The sequence below is a fragment of the Furipterus horrens genome, unplaced genomic scaffold (assembly GCF_987537825.1).
Source record: "Furipterus horrens unplaced genomic scaffold, mFurHor1.1.pri manual_scaffold_4, whole genome shotgun sequence".
NCBI classification, from domain to species: domain Eukaryota; kingdom Metazoa; phylum Chordata; class Mammalia; order Chiroptera; family Furipteridae; genus Furipterus; species Furipterus horrens.
In genome coordinates this window covers 93,407,764-93,423,667 of record NW_028327174.1, presented here as the reverse complement: position 1 = coordinate 93,423,667, position 15,904 = coordinate 93,407,764, and the positions used below count along the sequence as shown (strand labels likewise).

Sequence of the window (15,904 nt, the reverse complement as noted above, 5' to 3'; positions counted from 1 at the left end):
TTCCTGGTGACTGGGGACATGCTGGAGTGTCAACATGGAGAGTAAATATGAATTTAGCTAAGATGTTGTTGATATGAAGATAGGGTAATATTGAAGGAATGACAGTAATGTTTCACGACTGAAATAAGTGCCAGCATTAGTTTTTAATGCAAGTAGAACTTCGTTTGCTCTTTAAAAAAGAGTATTGTTAAGCAACTAACAAACACACCCAAATTTCATCCTCTAGTCCACTTTCCTAGAAATGTAATATTTTTTTGGTGCCCAAAAGGATATTCAGTAAAAGAGAAATGGTATAGGAATAGATCTCCCTGGCTTTGACACAATGCTAAGCATGAGGCCGACTAAACCTGACTGTGTTTGTACCTCTGCTGTTCTCACCACACTCTGGATACCTCGTTTTTCTGCACCGAGCCTTTGTCAGAATGCTGTTCCATACCCAAGAGATCCCCATTGCAAGTAATGCTTTTCAGAAAAGACTTCAAAATCTAGATAAATATAATTAATGTCATTTTTCAAGCTGAATGAAAAGGCATCTCCAACAACATTCTCAATGAACTAATAATAAACCCAAATCAACACTAAAAACTTAAAAACAAAAACTCCAGTGAGAACAGGAAAGGCACATGCAGAGCATTTTGGCTGTCTATAAGAGTATGTACACCGACGCAAACTCAAAGAAGGATGGCTGACACTGCACAGATACCTCACTGGTTCTTTACCTTGGGAAAGTGAGAAGAGTGACTTTTAAGTTCCTTAGAATGAAGCTGTTAAAAGAATTTGAATTTGAACTCGGAAGGACTTTAAATGGTCTCTTTTTTTGTACATGAAACGGTCTCTTTTTGTGAAAAAAAATATTTTAGGTCACTATGTGTATTCCAGGTGCTCAGATATTTGTGAAATTGCATTATAGTTAGAAAAAGATGAACCCAGGTCGAGTCTGTTGTTCCCTGATCATTCATGGGAGGTGTGATGATCAGGTATTGACAGGAAGCTTTACCAGCACATTTCCTTCCCTGGACAGACAGACATCATATTTGCTCAACAACAACAAGAAGGCAGCAAAGCATTCTCTCAGGAGCTGCAGATCTAGCAAGTCTAGCTGAAGAGTATTTAACACGTGCATTTTTAAGACTAAACTGTGTAAGAACAGGTAAGAGTGAGAGCCTTGGTCTTACAATAAAAGTCAAACTCAGGGTGGAATAATTCATAGGTATTTTTAAATTTTGTTATACTTTAAACATTGTGGTATCATCAACTTCTCTGCCTGTTCTTTCAAAATACCCCTCTGACCAGGGCCTCTCAGATAAGATGCATTTAGGTCCATTTGGGAGACCTCTGGAGCCCAGTAAGGATCCCGATCACTCTGCTCTGCTCCCCTGCTTCCTCTGTAAAATGAGACCCTTCTTCCTTACATTTCATGATCTCAACCAAGAGTTCTTAAATTATTTTTTAACAAGGGAGGATGTCACCATCTTTGAAAAAGTTTAGCATAGCACATTTCTATCTTTCTGCACACTTATAAGAAATCAGAAACAGGGGTGAAACTTATAGCCAGCTCAGCTACAACCCCTTGATTTTATTCATTAGTAGTAATAGGGCATCAGAGCCCGATTAAGCCAGACTGCTTGAGCAAGAAAACATGTCCGTATGTCCATGCTCTTTGGGCTCATATATCTTCAACAGAGGGACAGAAAGTGGGAAGGTCAGTGGAAGAGTGGATTTTCAGTTTGCATTCCCAAATTTTTGTGGTCTTTCCACATGATAGTTTAAAAATATAAAAGGATTCCATTTTCATTTTTTTGGCAGAAGTAGTAGAGGGTATCATAATGTCTTCCACATACCAGAGAACATTGCAGAACAGTCTCTGCCCTTAGGGCTGCATGTGAGGGACCTCCTAAGACACAGTGAGATCTGTGCAGAAACAGGAGGTGAGGGAGGCTCCACCGTGAAGGGAAGGCAAGTGAAGTAGAGGGAGTGCTTGACAGTAATCTAGTTTAGACTAATAGTGTCTGGGGAGGGATGGAAGATGGCGAAGTTTAAAGTTTATGCTTTATATATACTGTTTCATTCAATCTTAAAATTCTCCAAGGCTTCATCACCCCTATTTTACAGATTAGGAAAGGATAGTAGTAGTGAGCAGCTCGAAAACACACCAGTAAATTTGTGAAAATAGTATTGAATTACCTAAGAAATATTACTTGCGTTATAAAATAAATTTTGACTTTTCGTTAAGCTGGCATTTTTAGCTGCCATTGTTCAGATACTTTTCTACAAGTATATAAATTAGTGGTGTGTTTTACAAAGAGTTCCACTGGGTTTTAAAAAAATAGGTTCAGCTAATCACTCAGAAAATCTAGAAGGGTTATTTACTAATATTTACATGTAGTTCATTCTGATTTGGGAATCAGTTTGATTTAAATTCCAATTTCTTAAAAACTAATGAGAGAAGTTTTTTAGCTCTGTTTTCAAAGTAGTATGTACAGATAGTATTGAACATTGTGAATGGGCTAAATAATTTCAATGAAGTAAAATAAAGAAGCAGACAAATTATTTTTCGATGAAAGGAGGTGATAAGATTTTCCTCGTGCTATTTCATGTGGAAGATCTTTCAACAAACTGGTCAGAGTTCTGCCAGACTGTTTTGAAGGTGCTTTAGGACTGACCTGAATTTTCTCCTCTCTACACATCTGAATTTTCTTAAGCTTTTGGAACTTTTTTCTGTTTTAAATGTTACATGAACTCTTTGGTTTGACCATTGAATGAAATGTTATGACATTTAAGGGGAAAAAATCCTATAAGCATTAACCAATCTAAGATATTTGTTGCTTTTTCATTCGACCCCATCCAGCCTTCATGCTGACATACACCATCCTGGAGGCAACGCCTGCGTGTTTAATTGTTCAGGACAGAACCCAGTTTGATCTCTTTCTGTGCTCTCAGTGCTGGTAGATTAATCAAAAGAAGTTACTGCTCTGCTGGGCGTTAGCAGGAATTTAGATGTTTCTGCTCCAGGGCCTGTTCATCAGCTAAAATGCTTTTAAGCCCCAAATGGAGAGTAAACAGTATCAGTGCGGCTGCTTTGAGGTGAGCCATTACTTGTGGCCGCTTACATTTGGGAAGGGGCCTGTTTGTATTAGCAGTTATTCTGGTTTGGGTTATAGCCCTTTCAAATTCTTTTTCCCCTCTTTATTTTAATGTTTTTAGCATTTGGGAAGAACCACCCCACCATCATCATTGCATATACATACTGCAGGCATTTCAATAGTAGGACATGGAGATCAAAATGAGGGAACCCAGTTTGGGTCTATGTCAACATTTTTATAAAGTCTGAAAGCTGAAATATGTATAGTAACCAGAGTTTGTCCTTAGGGGACAATGAAGTTATAACACAAATTGGGATATAAGTTATAAGAATAGTTTTTATTAACATGAAATTGTGGGTCCCTAGGTTTGTTGGTTTTTCTTCCATTAAGTAAACGTTGACACTTTTATTATTGGCAGTATTTGTGCCAAGCATTGAACTAGGCACTGAGGATACAAAAGAAAATAGTCCTTGCCATCCAGGAATAAGTCCCACAAAGAATATGGACGCATAACTGGTTATTTTGGGGTGATGGGGTGAGTATTCTGAGTGAAGCTTACTAGGGGGTGGTGGGAATAAAGAGGAGAAGGAGGGCCTTGTTAGGCTGGTGGCATGGAAGGAGGGCCTGGGTTGGAGAGAAGCACCAGAGGAGACCCCTCTAAGGAGGAGGTGACATTGGGCCTTCAGAATAGACTAGAAAAAACAGCTGAGAGGAGAGAGGAAGCTGGGGGATTGGAGGAGGAGATTTTGTCAGGAAAAAAAGCAGGGCAGCAGGAAAGCGGGTGGAATAAACCAGACTCATATTTTTTAAAATCAATTTTTCAATTGCAGTTGACATATAATATTAGTTTCAGGTGTACAATATAGTGATAAGATGTTTACAAAGTGATCATCTGGTAAGTTTAGTACCCATCCGACACCATGGATAGTTACTATTGCAACATTATTTATAATAGCTGAGATGTGGAAGCAACCTAAGTGTTTATTGATAGATGAATGGATAAAGAAGATGTGGTGCATAACTGCAATGGACTATTACTCAGCCATGAAAAATAATGAAATCTTACCATTTTTGACAACATGGATGGACTTAGAAAGCATTATGCTAAATGAAGTAAGTCAGATGGAGAAAGACAAATAGCATATGATTTCACTTATATGTGGAACCTAAGAAACAAAATAAGTGAACAAATGACAGACTATTATGTATGTTTAAGGCATATATGATATACAAAACCTGCACATAATTAGTGTATACAATTTGATGAGTTTGGACATATGCAAACACCATGAAACCATCACCACAATCAGGGTGGCAGATGCATCCATCACCTCTGGAAGCTTGATCAGGAACCCTCATGAGTGGTGATCTCCTAAGCTTAGGCTTGTTCCTGCAAGGGGCCACTGAGGAATTTAGGAAAGAGTACAGGGGGTGCATTGGCCTGTGAGCAGAGCAAGGCTGCAGTGAGACAAAGAAGTGGAAGGCAGCAAACCCATTGTGTTTGTTCAGATTTTCTTTAAAAATGAAAAAGAAATTAAAATGAGATGTTCTGGTCACTGTTGAGAAGAATGAATTACTTAAGGCAACTGTAATATTGTCTCCTTAGTTTCTAATCATTGATGTCTACGTTTACATTAAAAATAATTATTTTCATCTGAAGAGCTCCTACTTATATATGTAAAATTTCTATTTTGAAAGAGTTGCTTGGGGAAAAAAATAGAAATTTGAGGGGGATTACATTGATAGTGAGATAACACAGTAGTAACCTTTCCATTTTAAAGCATGGTAATGTGTTGTTTCATTTGTCCGGGGTTTAAAACTGAAGTGAGTCTTTTTTTACTGCAACACAGTGTACAGATGCTCCTCAACTTATAACGGGGTTACATCCAGATAAACCCAACCTACCAGACATCATAGCTTAACTACCAGGGTGACGGTGAGCTCGCAGCTGCAGTGCTGTCTTAAGGGTATAAACGCCATTTTTCCTGGTGACATCTAACTTACCGTGTAAATGTGATTTATTGGGTGGGTTTCCTGATTCTCCTACAACCTTCTCTGTGGTTGTTTGAAGGTAACTAAGTGAACTTCCCACATCCTGAACCTGCTTTGAATTCACCCTTGTCCAGAGATGTTTAGTGAGCCTGAGAATATCCGTAAGAAATTATGCCCCTAACAAGAGGCATAAAGGCACAGTGCAAAGAAATGTCGACACCTTGTTTTCATGGACCTTTTTATATTCTTTGTATTTGGAAAGCTCGGACCTATCTATTGGGTTGGCCAAAAAGTTCATATGGTTTTTTCCATAATTTTAATTTAATTTAATTAATTTTAATTTTTACCAATAACTTTATTATTTGGTTATTTTGAGTTGTTGGCTCTCTCACGTGTGCTAGAACATTGATTGTTTTCAATTAATGTCTCAATTTGATCACTATCAACTTCAACTGGGCTACCCAACTGTAGAGCATCATCCAGCAAGAAATCGCCAGCATGAAACTTTGCAAACCACTTTTGACACATTCAATCAGTCACAGAACCTTCTCCATACACTGCACAAGTCTTTTTTGTGTGTTTCAGTTGCATTTTTACCTTTCTTGAAATAATAGAGCATAATATGCCAAAAATGTTGCGTATTTTCTTCCATCTTCAATATTAAAATGGCTACACAAAAATTCAACAATTTTGATGTTTTTTCTTTTTAATGCACACTGATGTGACAGCTGTCACAATACAATCTAACAAAATTGTTTTGAATGAAGTTAAAGACAACTAAGTGCTGCCAGAGCCATCTTACAGAAAAAATGAAAAGAACTTTTTGGCCAACCCAATATATGAGAGTATAAATATCGTATAATGTAGCATGATTCAAAAAACTGCGAATTACAACAAAGGTAGTCATGAAAGGCTTTAAAAATGAGTGTGGAATTGAGTAAGACCTTGAAGGATATTTAATCAAGATTTTGGTCTTAAGAACTTATTTGCTTTTTCATTACAAAAGTTATACATGTTAATGATGTGAAACTGAGAGAACAAAGCAAAGGAATAATGTACCTAAATCCATTCTTTTCAGAGATAACCACTTTCTAAAAGTTTTCTTCCGAAGCTTTCTCTCTGCTTGTCTTGTGCACACACATGCGTGTGTGTGTGTGTGTGTGTGTGTGTGTGTGTGTGTGTGTTTAGTGCATGGAGTCTTACGTGTCCATATGCTGGTGGGCACATTTTAGATCTACAACTTTCTCCGTGGTGTGATACTATGAACAGCCCTCTTAGGACTGTGTGATGCCTGTGACCTTGTCTGCTTTTCCATTTACTTTTTTTAGCCCAAATTCCTGGAGTGAAGTGACTGTTCAGAAGTTATGTGTAGTTCTATATATCCATCAGTAGTATATTAGGGTGCTTGTTTACTCACACATTGGCATTAAGTATTTATAGTCCCTTTAGGCTTTGCCAAATCTGTTCAAACTATTCCTTTCACCTGAACTGTTCTGTCTGTCTGGCCCACCTTCTCTGTGATTCTGTGACTTTTTCCCCCTAAGTCTTCTTCTCTTTACTCACCAGTCTCTACTGCATGTTTGGATGAACTGTTAGTTTCTGGCAGTCTTCACCTCCCACCTGGTTGGAGGGGAGTGTAAACCACTCACATATATCTTACTGAAGAATGGAGAACTGGGGGTTGGGACGGGGTCTGGGTCCCTCTGGGGTCTTTGGACCTTCCCATGGCAGTCTTTACCAAGCTGGGCCTTAATAGAAAGCACAGACCAGGTTAGGTTTAGTAGTGAACTTGGAGCTCCACTTTCAGAGAAATACTAGCCTGACTGGCCACAGCATGTACAGGAGCACTACGTGAGCCAAAGCATCAGGTGAGCCTGGGATAGGGAACCACAAACAGACCTGGCTGGTGCACACTGGGAGCCCGCAGACTGAGTGATAGCCCTCATGGTGTGTGGTCCCACAGCTGCCCCTTAGTCTCAACCTCCATACGTTTACAAAACCATTGCTGGCTTATTCAGCACCCAGCTCAGTGCTGGTTAACATGAATGTTGGCCAGACACTCTGGGTTGTGTGGTTATTCACTTCCCCTTCCCTTTAATGAATACAATACTCTGCCTTCTTTACTGACTAAAGCAATGTGCAGCTGTAAGTTTGGAGAATCTCATTCTGGTGTGGTAGGTCACTCCACAAATATTATCTGAGTGCCAACCATGTGCCATGCATGGAGGTGAGCATTAGAGTTATGTGAAACAATAGCTGGGTACTGGCCTTCATGGCGTGACACAGAGGGGTGACCTCTCCATGCCTGTGATGTCCTCTCCCAGTCTCTCTCTTAGAGACCTGTGGTCATGAGAACTGGCAGCCCCAAGCAAGTCGGGAGGCAGTGCTCCGAGATGAAGCCTGTCTTTGCCTATGCGACGATCTCCTTTTCCCTGGTGCTTGGTGAGTGTGTGTGCACATGCAGAAGAGAAACTCCACTTGTGTCAAAACTTAGCCCCCAGAGTTAAGGAGAAGTCTGTCCTTAGTTCACATAGCATCGGGACGAAATAGAAAATGGCTGTTTCCTAATTACCATTAAAGTGCGTTAAGCCAACACTCATGTATATTTTTCTCTGCTTCATTCACTCAAGGACTTGAAAAGAAGTTGGTCTCCTCCCCTTTCACTTAGCACCATGTCTGTGTGACTTATTCCAAGAGCTGTTAGGCACACTGCAGATACCACTTGACTCGGTCAGGATTGATAGCCCCGTCTTATCGCTGTAGCACCTCAGAGGCATTAGGCTATCTCTCCACATCTAATTTAATTGCCCCACACATTTACATTGGTTGACTAGTTTGCTGCAATCTGCAGAGTTGGATTGCTTAATATAGTTTCTTTGTTCTACTAATGACCTAAACTATGTAATATGCTGATAAAGAGTCCCAAAATGTGCAATAAAAACTGACAACGACTATCGGTGCCTATTAAACTCCCTGGCCTTGGCGGCTGCTTTGCTGCAGCTCAGGAATGTCAGTGGGCAAGTCAGACAGAAGGGGCTCATTACTGTGCTGGCTGCCCAGACCCATCACCTTTATCTTTCCAGGAAGCAGTGGCCTTCTGTTTGCTTCTTAGGAAAACTTCAACTTTTAGACATTTTGAATGGAAAAAATCTTAACTGATTTTTTAATAATATGACTTAATGGGCTGCAGCTAGCTCTTGGAAAGCAATCAAAACTGTCTTTTCAATATGTTGGGAAACCTTTTCCTTTGACTGAAAATTAATGCCTTCAATTTTAGAAGAGCTCTACCTCGAGGTTTGTATTTAAATAAAGCCCCCTGTAAGTAAACGTCCTGGAGAATTGTCTGGTGTCAGAAGGAAGCAGACAGGTCTTAACTCTTAAAATTGTTTAGATCAAATATAAAGAAAAATTCAAATTGTAACTTAATTTCTTTTCATACTTTTTTGACATCATTTCAGAGATGAAGTACTTTTTAGATTTTTTTTTTTTTTTTTTTTTTTTGCTTTAGCAATAGATTATGGTGTAAGAGAATAATTACAGATTTAATTAGGATTATTTTAGGTTCACTGAAAATGGTTAACTCTTATATTGGGTAATTCTATTTTTAGTTTCTCTGGTGTCATTTTACATAGTTAGGCAGACTTCAAAATTTTTTATATCAGTTTCTCTCCATTTGCTTTAGAAAGAGTGAAACTGATGATAGACTTCCACCCTTATTGATGGGACCCCAACTGGGGTATTGGCTGTTCTGTTTTACTTTTGGAGATGAGAGTAAGAAGAAAACCCACTTGCAGAATATGAATGAAAAAGATCAGTCCTCGTGTTTGACATAGCTTGAGGTGAACATCATGCTTGCAGTCGTTGCATTTGTTTCATGTGTTTGTAATTTATTCCAGTAAACGGTGGACATTGTTTTAGGGTGTGAGGATACATTGGGCTAATTGGACAGTTCTAATCATTCAAAAGTTCTTTCTTTGTTCCTCATTTGCTTTCTGCTCCCAACTTACATGTATGCCATTTTCCTTGTAGCACATACCAGGACTGCCCCCATTGTTTCTGCACTATGACTTATGTAGGTAAAATTAGCAATAGCATTGTATGCCAAGTGCTCTACCAGATGTAGAGCACTTGGCATACAACTGAAGATATAATCTTTACCCTGTAAGAACTTGCAACCACGTCTGTGTTTATATATATTCATATTGAATATTCGTCGTCGTCGTCGTCGGCAGCCGTCCGTCTGGAGAGACGATGGTGTAGCTTCTCAAGAGTCTATCTGCACCGCCGAGAATGGCTGTGCAGTCCGACTCGGGAGTGACACGGTATCTGTCTCCTCCCGTGTTGAATCGACATCTTACGATGACGCTGGAGTGTCCTCTCCAGTGAAGCTGAAGCTACAGAGCCTGGGCAGGGTGATATGGAGGGTCTGCTGTTGCCCATGCAGCAGACCCCCCCTCTCTTCGCAGCTGAAGGGTCCAAGGGAAAGACGGAGTCAATACAGCTTGGCTTCAGGTGCGCCGCAGGAGTTGCCGGTGTTGACTACAACGTCAAACCGCCTTAGGGACTCCGGCTCTGGATTTTCTGTCGGGGTTTACTCCCTTAGCCTTTCCCCTGAAGAGGTATGCCGCAAGGCAGCGGAGGTTTTTTGGAGTCAGAGTTTTCCTTCTCTGATGTGCCCTGACTGGAAGATCGAACCAGCGACAGTTAGCTCGCAGGCCGACGCTCAATCCACTGAGCCAAACCAGCCAGGGGGATATTGAATATTAGTGTGAATGTATTATATAATTTAATGGGTTAGCATATAAAGAAAGTCTATATAAACTTATACATGGAAACAATTCAATACGGGACTTTAAGAGAAGGGATGATAAATGCAAACAGGAACACATCAGCCAAAATTTTCTTCTCTGCTGGTTCTCATCCCATCTTTGTCCTAAAGATCCTAAGAGCCAGCAATTTAAGGGGGAAGAATATTTTCAGCCAGGACTAGTTCAGAGTCTGGATGGTGTCCTCCATGGAGAAGTGATGAATGGTGCTTGGCCCTTGATCCAAGAGTCAGGTAGAAACTAAGATATGATGTTTTTCTATCCTGCCTTTCAAAATGCTTGTCCACCTTTACAATGCATTTGGTCTTCATAGCTCTCTTGTAAGGCAGATGGCAGTGATGACATCTCCAAGTTCCAAGCAGAAGACTGAGAATCAAGGATGAAGTGACCTTGATGTGTTCTAACAGTGTTGTGAGTAGAAGATATCTAGTGCATGCACTGTCCCCAGCTGGGCCTGGCCTGATTGCTCAGCAGAGCATCCAAATGGTGGCTTCCACAATAGCCAAGAGTGTACCAGGAGGGTGAGCGTGGACTGAGACAGGTGTGTTTAGGTCCTGTCTTGGCCACACGTTAGGTTTCTATGGCCTTCGCACATGGTGTTGACCTTTCCAAGGTGGTCAGAATAATACCAATTTCTCAGAGTTTCAGTAAGGATTCAATTAGCCAGTACATGGGAGGCACTTAATGCAGTTACTGATGAAGAAATAGCATGGACTAAAGCAGCACTTGCTGCTGCTCATAGATGATGATGATGATGATATGTCTCATATTTTTGCATTCAACTTAAAAGTATAGGTTTTACCCTGACTGGTGTGGCTCAGTGCATTGACTGCTAGCCTGCAAACCAAAGGTTCTCCAGTTCGATTCCCAATCAGATCACGTGCCTGGGGTGCGAGCCAGGTCCCCAGGTGTGGGTGCGTGAGAGGCAGCTGCACATTGAGGTTTCTCTCCCTCTCTCCCTTTCCTCCCTTCCCTTCTCCCTAAAAATAAATAAATCTTAAAAACCTTCTAAGAAAGTACAGGCTTTAGTGCCCCCCTGGGCAGCACATGCACCGAAACTGGGACGAGGCAGCGAAGGTGCGCAGGGCGCCTGCTCAGGGACGACCTGCAAATCCGTGAAGTGGTCTATGTTTTTCTTTTTAGAAAAAGCAGTATAGCTCTTAGAGCTTAAAGAACATTGGAAAAATTATTGTTGGTCACAGAGAAGAAAAAGCACGAACAGGTAGGTAAATAGAGGCAGGGATCCCAGCCATACCTGATCTTTTGGTTCCTCCCCCTTGAAGCATCCCCTACTGTTCCTCCTTGCTCATGTTCACACCTGGCCGTCACCGGAGTTGTTTTCTCCCTTACAGCTTTACCAGTGAGCACACTGGAAACCTAGAGGGAGACAAATGGATGATCAAAGAGATGGTGATTGGTGGGGGGGGGGGGGCAGGCGGTGGAGCTGTTGGAGGAAGAGTGGAATTTTCTTAGCAACCCCCAGGTCCCTGAAGGCTTTCCCCACATCGGTTATTATCACCTTGGACCCCAGGCCACAGCCTCTGCTTCTATCTTGTAAACTCTGGGTGTTTGTCATTTGATAAAAAGAGAAAAAGCATTTCTGCAGTTTTATAGGGCACACACAACGTATGCTTGTCTCACTTTCGTATCACCGGAGCCCAAACGAAGGTCCGGCATGCCCTTGTCACTTTGCCTTGGAAACAGGGTCACTCTGATCTAAGTTGGTGATAGGACATTTTTGTTACATTGCTTAAAAAAAAAAATTGTAACACTAAAGATATTGTTTCTTCAGATTCTATCTATAGTGTATACCAATTCAATTTAATGAGAAACTATGTATGTGCATGTGTGTGTGAGAGAGTGTGAGTGAGGATGTCCACTGGAACTTCGGTTGCTATGACATTGCTTAGGCGCAGCTGTCACATTTCCTTAATTGACTCTGAATTTGGTTGATGACTCCCATTTTCAGCTAGGGCTGGATCTAATTACAAGGCATTTCTCCCCGTCTCCGTTGCTACAGAATGAGAAATAAAAGCCTGTGCATAAAGCTAGGAGTCTCTGCTGTGTGTGCTCCTGAGCACCTTCCCTCTATTCCTCAAGTTTCTGGGCTGGAACTTTCTTTAAGGTACTAGCTCCAACCTAAGTGGTTTTGCATCTCACTTGCTCTCATCTTGATCTCCTTTCCAAGCTCAGTGTTAGGCTCTGTCCTGAGGGCTGCATGGTCTCATCCACTGGTTCGTTGCAGCTGCCAGCCAGATGAACGTGACAGGGGTTGGTAGCACCACCCCCACCTATCAAACTCCGAAAGGGGCAAACTTGATTTTTAGGTCATGATTGTTACTTAGAAAAGATGGCGGCCTATACCCATGTCTATCCATGTAGTAATTACTCTGGGAAGTATAGCTACCAGATGGACTCGGAGGTTGAGACTTGGACTTCTCTAAACAGGCATTATAATGAATGAATACTTTCTCTCTCTCACTTTCTTTGATCAAACTGTAAGATGATCATTATTCATACAGTATAAGTGTGTTCTTGAATCTGAAACGGAAATAATTATAATTAAGAAGAAGGAGCTAGAGAGCTGTGTTTAACATTAAAAATTCATTAAAAAACAGATAATTCAACAAACATGTTTATTACTTATTGTGTTTGGTGTTATGGGATGTAAAGATGAGTAAAACAAATCCCTAACACCAGATAGCTCATAGCCTAGTTATGGAGACAGGAGTACACAGCTAGTTTCATTTCAGACTAGACTTTGTTCAATGATAGTCTTAATCAGTTAGAAGATCAAGTTACAAATTCAGGTTTGCAGTAGATTAGGCTGTAGTTGGCAGTTACAGTTTACTTAATCTGCGGGTGCACAATGTCTTGGGGCTCATGTGGCCTCTCTACGCAGATTCTCACATGGTTGATCCCTATGCCCATACTCATCCCACCACCACCAGGACCTCCTACTCCTTTTGCCTGACGTCTGTTCAGTCTTTCTCTGTCACCCTTCAGGACTTCAGCAGACATATAAATTCATTAGGTGTCATTTTCCTGTTCTATTTTGAGAATGGCAGAATGCTGCTGCTTCTTTTTTTCCCCCCCAAATAGACTAATTTTTAAAATAGTTTTTAGATTCACAGCAAGACTAAGGGGAAGGTACAGAGATTTGCCTTACACCCACACCCCCGTTTCTCCGCACACATTCAGAACCTGCTCCTTTATCAACACCCTCCACCAGAGGGGCACAGGTGCGACACTCAGTGAACCTTCCGGACACATTATCACCCAGAGACTCCATAGTTTACATAGGTCTCATTCTTAGAGTTCTACCTTTTATGGATTTGTACAAATGTACCTCTTTGTTTAAACAGTTTTACATGTTTGGTAATTAAAAAAGCATTATCATTTCCTGCTATTGAGATCAAGAGTTATGGCTTATTAAACACAAGCTCTAGGTTTGAGAAGGGGCCTATGCTACTTAGAAGAAAGAGCTTTGCGTAACTTAACTCCATTCCCACCCAACAAATTCTACTTTCAAATTAAAAAGAAAAGAAAAGGAGCTGCATTAATCTGTGAACTAACTCCTGGGTGTGAGGGCACAGGGTGTTGGCCACCCTTAAGAGCCTTAAGAGCCATCCCTGGGGCTCTTAAGGCTCTTGCTTGTTAGGATGAGGACTGGCTTGGAGGTCGGAGGCACAAAGGCTGCCCTACTTTTTCCAGAGAACAAGTAGTTATGGTTGGCTAATTTATTGGATTGGTAATCAGATGACCTTTCTTCTGGGCACAGGTGACAGGTAAAGAGCAGGTCTAATTAAAATAATTCTATTAAGCATCTTGGTCATCATCAATTTTCTGTGGTGCATGAGCTCATGATGCCTGGTCCTGAAGGAGCCATAAGCTTGCTCTGAAATGTCAAAACTCCAACACTTCTCAGCTTTCCTCTTGGTTCTGTTTCCTATTCCCACCCTCCCCACAGCAGAGGCCAGGCACGCTGTTTTGAAATACTAGTGAAATTTGCAGTGGAGAACAATAAATGTATGTTAAGTTCAAGGAAGGCAGACACTCCTGAGAGGGTCTTGGTGACTTTAATAAAGCATTTCAAGGAAGCAGAGTATCAAATTAATGCTTTTTGTGCTAAAAACATTAAGGTATTTAAATGTGTTATTCTAATCCCTGTTTCAGTCTGGGAACAGAAGGATCTAATATCTTTTATTTAAATCCCAGCCTTCCTAGACTGCTCTATTCTTTTCAGCCTAGTACAGAAGGAAACAAACTATAACCAGTTGATTTCAGTGAATATAAAACTATATGTAACTCACAACATATAACCTATTAAATTTTGACATAAAATGTGGTTGCCCAGATCTTAATATATTCTACATCATTTAGTGGCAATGTTAGGTTTTCAGAAGCTATACTCCTGTCTGAGTGCCACTTTGATTGCTCTGTTTCCTGGCCATGTGATAAAATTGTCATGAACACAAGTACAGATGCATAAATTCTGAACCCCCAAGCAGGGTATACTCATTTCAAAGTGGGCCCTTTCTCAGCTACAGAGTAAACTGATCTGGAGCCAACAAGGTGTCCTCCCTTTTTCTGAAAGCGACTCTCAAAGCCTCAGCTGCACAGGCAGCATTTATAGCCACAGCACAGAATCAGGTTATAAGGTTGTTGTTCAGTTGTAAAGAATATCAAGTTCCCTCTCGACTCACAACTGCACAATGGTCAATCTCGATCTCTTAAGTTGGGTAGAAGAGAGTACTCATAGGACGGTGAAGGTGTTCACCAGTCATGTAGTGATTAAGATCAGTGATGAATATACTGCCTCATCCCCAAATTAGTTGTTAGAGTTTCTTCCCTATTAACATTTTTGTTTGAGGAAATTTTTAGTTCGAAATCAAGATTTTCAAGCCATATATGAGTGACTTCAGATTATAAGAATATCTGTCTTAGAATTATTTATATTTAAGCTCTGGGTTGTACATTCAAGGTGAAAGTACAGAATATTTTAATTAAGACACTGGCAAGATTGTTTTTCAAAGTCAATACTAAAAGGAGAATCAAGACTAAATTTTGTGCTCTGTGTGTGTGTGTAACGCTAAGATACTTGGTGACCCCTTCAAGATTTATAGTATTATTAAATATTGAATGGGTTAAATGAACCTTTTAAACAAGAAGAAAATTATTAATAATAATTATAATAAACTGTTATAGTGGCACATTTTTATAAATAGTATTTTTACAAAGCTCTCATGTTCTCTCTCAATTACAGCCTGCCATCCTCTCCTCCTCTCCCTCATTCCTTGTCCCTCCCTTTCCTTCTTCCTTCCTCCCTCCCCCTCTCCTCCTCCTGTTTGGTAGGTGTGAAGGAGAGCTCAGTTGCTGTTTTTGAAAGTTGAGTCATACCTGAAGAGTGTATTAGGGAACATGGAAACATTTAACCTTAGTATTTTTGAAAAATGAATACCTATACCATGGGTGAAAAAGATGAAGGGATTAAGGGGGAAAAAAAAACATTGTAGACAGATTGCAGTATGGCGATTACCAGAGAGAAGGGGGGAGGGTAGGAGAGGATAAAAGGAGATAAATGGTGATGGGAGGAGACTTGACTTTGGGTGGTGAACACACAGTACAATATGCAGATGATGTGTTATAGAATTGTACACCTGAGACCTATATAATTTTATTAACCAATGTCACCCCTCTAAATTCAATTAAAAAACATAAATTCAAAGGTACAATTACTAAGAATTTCAAAACAGCAACTACAGAGCACTAAATTTCAAGTGCACGGCTGTTATTGTGCATCCCTGTGTGATTGCAACAGTTGCACACCTGTGAGGCCATTCCTATAGCCTTTCTCTTTTAATTGGACAAACACAGAAGACCATATGATGCAAGATAACAGGAAAATAGAGTGCTTATGCAAGATGATTCTCAAGGGCTAACTCTAGGCTTGTAATAGTCAAAGCGTTGTGATGGAAGAGCCAGGGTAAATAAGAAGGCCAG

General features: G+C 40.5%; 1 protein-coding gene and 1 non-coding gene across 2 annotated transcripts in view; both read left to right on the top strand.

Moving 5' to 3' along the window:
• Positions 1–15,904, top strand: part of ATP8A2 (ATPase phospholipid transporting 8A2) — a 587,729-nt gene that overhangs the window by 341,362 nt on the left and 230,463 nt on the right. The gene's annotated exons all lie outside the window — the stretch shown is intronic.
• On the top strand, positions 10,930–11,036 carry LOC150012450 (U6 spliceosomal RNA). The gene has a single exon (XR_016510943.1). It is a non-coding gene; the product is annotated as a U6 spliceosomal RNA (small nuclear RNA).